This window comes from Vicia villosa, linkage group LG1, assembly GCF_029867415.1.
Source record: "Vicia villosa cultivar HV-30 ecotype Madison, WI linkage group LG1, Vvil1.0, whole genome shotgun sequence".
NCBI classification, from domain to species: Eukaryota; Viridiplantae; Streptophyta; class Magnoliopsida; order Fabales; family Fabaceae; genus Vicia; species Vicia villosa.
In genome coordinates this window covers 75,766,572-75,770,997 of record NC_081180.1, presented here as the reverse complement: position 1 = coordinate 75,770,997, position 4,426 = coordinate 75,766,572, and the positions used below count along the sequence as shown (strand labels likewise).

At 30.0% G+C, this 4,426-nt stretch overlaps 2 non-coding genes across 2 annotated transcripts; both read right to left on the bottom strand.

The window, feature by feature from the left end:
* Positions 1-612: 612 nt before the first annotated feature.
* Positions 613-694, bottom strand: TRNAS-UGA (transfer RNA serine (anticodon UGA)). The gene has a single exon. It is a non-coding gene; the product is annotated as a tRNA-Ser (tRNA).
* A 2,582-nt stretch (positions 695-3,276) lies between these two features.
* LOC131645452 (small nucleolar RNA R71) lies at positions 3,277-3,382 on the bottom strand. Its single transcript, XR_009297073.1, has one exon. It is a non-coding gene; the product is annotated as a small nucleolar RNA R71 (small nucleolar RNA).
* Positions 3,383-4,426: the final 1,044 nt, after the last annotated feature.

The window sequence follows — 4,426 nt, the reverse complement described above, 5'->3', positions numbered from 1 at the left end:
ATAATCAAAAGCCATTCCAATCATTTCTTTATTTTAATTAGTTACTGTACAAAATTTTTATGTTGTTATCTTGTAACAGTTGTTTATATTATTTGTGACCATTTATTTTAATTGTTATTGGCTTTATCCCACCCATTAAATTTTTTAATGTGTTTGAAACTATCAGCAAAATATATTTGTTAGAGTTTTACTAACAATAGAAAAAATAATTATCAATTGAGATTTTTTATTGTCATGTATTGCATCTATATAGCAAACGAGATATCTCAACTGAAATGAAAATGAAGTAGATTCAAACTCAATCACAAAGCATCTTATATAATAACAAAGATCCATTTTATATGAATAAAAAAAATTAAAAGTTCAGTTTGGGAGGAAAATTTTCTAGTTAATTTTTCGGAGTGAAATAAAAATGCAAAAATATACCTCTAAATATAATTTTCTAATGAATTGATGGGAAAATATAGAGGTGTGAAAAGTTACTCCTATTTGCATGTTCTAATGGGTGCAGCAGTGTTTATTTGAAAAGCTTTACGGCCCATATATTAGATGTTATTGGCCCATTTGTAGTTTTTTGTTTTTGTTTGAAAAATGTTAAAAAACAGAAGAAAACGTCGACAGCAGGGTTCGAACCTGCGCGGGCGAAGCCCAACAGATTTCAAGTCTGTCTCCTTAACCACTCGGACATATCGACTCGTTGCAATTGTTGCTTAATTTAATTATTATTAAATAGTTTCATCATGATTTATTACACTATATAAATTACTCCACTTATTTGTTTCGGTAACAATTGAGATTATCTCCTTTACTCCCCCAAAAGTTAAAGGGTGGCAAGGAAAAATACAGTTTTATTAGGCTTAGAATTTCATTTATACTTATAAAATTAATGTTCTGGTGAAATAACATAAATATATTTTTTTTCATAAATATGAAAAAAAAACACAATTAGATTTTGTTACATGATATTTCTTTTTATATTTATATTTTTCTCTCTTATATATATATATATTTTTTTAGTGATGTTTAAGATGAGGAGTCAATTAAATTTATCAAAGTGGAACACATGAAAATTACAATTAGATTTAATCAATAATTTAGATTTATTTAAAATTTAAAAAAAAGTACAATTAGACATTACAATATAACTCGTACATGTGAAAATTTGCTCTATTATGTTCCGAGTTTGATGGGAAAAACTCTCTTTTATTAAGTTCGAGTTTGAATTATCTTCAATTATAAAATATAAGGAGTCAGATAATAGAAACACTAGTACCTAATAAGCTTAGTTTATATCATAATTTATCATTTATTTCCGTTGATAATTCAATATTTTTGCTTGGCTTTATTTTCATTTTACTATCTCTTCTATTGGCTTTCTTTTATTTCAATAATTCAAAGAAGACCGAGGTTTCATAGCTTAAATCCAAATATTAAAGACTCAATGTGATAATTTTTGAAAAAGTTCCTCAAAACTTACAAAGAATGAAGCAAAAATGATGAACAAGGAGAACTACACTCAGCTCGTAGCACGTACGACCGTAGTGGCCAAACAAAGAAACAAGTCAGAACAAAACATGTAGGATTACAGTCTGCACGTAGCAATGGCTACAGTCGTAGTCCATCCAATTTTATCAGTTTTATTTTTTTCGGTTGTTTTAATTCGTTCAGTTCCCATTTGTTTTATGTATTAAGTATTACTTATCGATGATTATTGGCATGATAAATAAAACGATTAAGATCAGTTTTAGACAAATAAACTCATTGAAATTATTTTATCGTAAGAATTTTGTATTGAAGAAAGCTTTTCTCTTGTAACACTTTGATTTATTTTCTATATTCAGGTTATGTTTTACTTTGTTTTGTTTCCCCCCTTATTTTTATTATGTTTATGACCATAATTTTTGTATCATATTATTATGCATGAGTAGTCTCTTAACATTTTAAGACTATGAGGACTGTCAGATGATAAACTCCCTTTCAATCTCAATTTATAATATCTGTTGCGAGTATAAAAGCATTACTATGATCTTTATCGTTTTTCTTCTACAAAATTAGACACAATATTATATAACGATTGATGGACTGAAAGGTGAAGGCTAATATTTGACATATAAATATTAGACAAGAGAGTTAAAACATGAAAATAATTATGATTCTCATGAGATTATTCTCAGTTTTTATAATAGATTATCTTAATGGGTCTTGCCAATAAATCAACCATGAAAATACGTGATTAAATGGTTCAAAATATATTTATATGCTCTAAAAGGAGATATAATATACTATAATTATTAATTTATGCAAAAGTTGAATTCTTGTAGCAAAATACGGAATTGTGATTTATGTAGTCTATTCGAGGTAAAGAATCAAAATCCTAAGACTTTTTATCATAATTCTAAAAATAATTCAAAACAAAATCAATTAAACTATCTCTTTAAGCTAATCAACAAGATAAAAAAGAACCAGCATACACAATTAGTCCCTACTTTACTACTCTAATATAATTCGTACATTTGTAGCGTATTAAGTTTTTGGCATCATTGTTGGAGACTTGTTATGATTTTGATTTTTGTTTTTCATTGATTACTAAAAAAGTTGTGTTAATTTTTTGGGTTAATAGTAGTTCACCCCTTGTAATGTTAGCGAATTTTGCTTTTCCCCCTCCCTACCTTTTGGCAACGGTTTTTTCAAGAAAATCGTTGCCAAAATCTACCTTTGGCAACGGTGGGGGGTAAACCGAAACACGCTCATATTATAGGGGGTAAACTACTATTAACCCTAATTTTTTTACCAAATACGCTTGTTCTTTGTTGAATGCAAAGATTCTGAAGTCTTGGCGATGTAGTTGAACTAATCAGTGATATAGAAAAATATTTTCATAAGAGACACAAAGAACGAGCGGTGGTTGAGAATCACACTTTAAAAGGTCATTCCTCCCAAAACCATAAGGAACCACGTTCCAATATAGTGCATCCTATTTTGGATGCTAATAACTTCAAGCTAAACCCTTGTTTGTTGTCTATGGTACAATAAAACCAATTTTCTAGTTCATCAATGGGTGACCTGAATCTTCATCTATCAAATTTTCTTGAATTTTACGACACCTTGAAATTAATGGATTAACTAGTGATTCTATTAGACTCAAAATTTTCCCTTTTTTCATTAACGGACAGAGACAAAGCTTTACAATATTCTTTTCCCTCTATTTCTATCACTACATGGGATCAACTAATAATCACTTTTCTTGCTAAATATTTCCTCCTAGTAAAATAAACCAACTAAGATATCACATTATAGGTTTTACTCTGAAGGACGGAAAATCTCTCTACGAGGGATGATAGGGATTTAAGTAAATGTTTAGGTTGTGCCCTCATCACGAGTTTGAGAAATGGATAATTGTTTACTTTTTACAATGATATTTTGTACACCACAAGGATGATAGTAAATACAACTGCATGAGGAGAACTGATGAACAAAAATATAAAGGAATACTATGTTATAATTGAAGACATGGCGCAAAATCACTACCAATAGGGAAGTGACAAAAACTCCATTGAACATTCACCCCATCTGAAGGGGGTACGTTTGAAGTTGATGCTTTAGATCACTTTGCTGATAATGTTAAAGCTTCATTTCAAATATTTGATAAATTGAATGTAAATGTTGCCACCCCCAAATATTCCTCCTTGTAAAATTTATTAGATTATTGTCCATACTGCATTGAGTGTCAGATGATCTCAAATGGAGAGTCTAGTAGAGATAATTTTAATTGAATTAACAATCCTCAAAGAGTGAATTCATCTACTAATACGTATAACCCATGGTGGAGAGATCATCCAAATTTTTCCTACAAAAATAACTCTCCCCAGGAAGAAGCTAAGCCTTGTAATTTTAAGGGACAAAAGGGTGCTAAAGCTCCCATAAAGTCCAATCTTGATTGAAAACTACGTGATCACTCAAACAAGGTAAAATGAGGAATTCAAATACTAGAATTTGAACATAAATGAAATCCTTAGGGAGTTATCATCTAAGTTAGATTCTATGGCCACCCATAGTGAAATTTTGGAGACTCAAATCTCCCAAGTAGCACAACAACTTGCTTCACCCTCTAAATCTCTCAGGACATTTCCAAGGCAACCTGATCAAAATACTATATGACATTTAAATGTCGTCACCCTGAAAAAATGAGAAACAACTTGAGGGGCCCGAGGAGAAAGATTATAATGATAGTAATGAGAGTGAAAAAGTCCAACTAACTAATGAAGTGGTACAGGAAGAAAAATAAAAAAAACTTATGTACATCTACCTCCATACAAACCTCTCATATCATTCTCACATGTTCAAGCTAGGCTTCTAATATTAGCTATTTTGGGCTTAAGCGTCTCATTACTCTTTTCTAGAAACTTAAGATAATTCTTAAGGTATA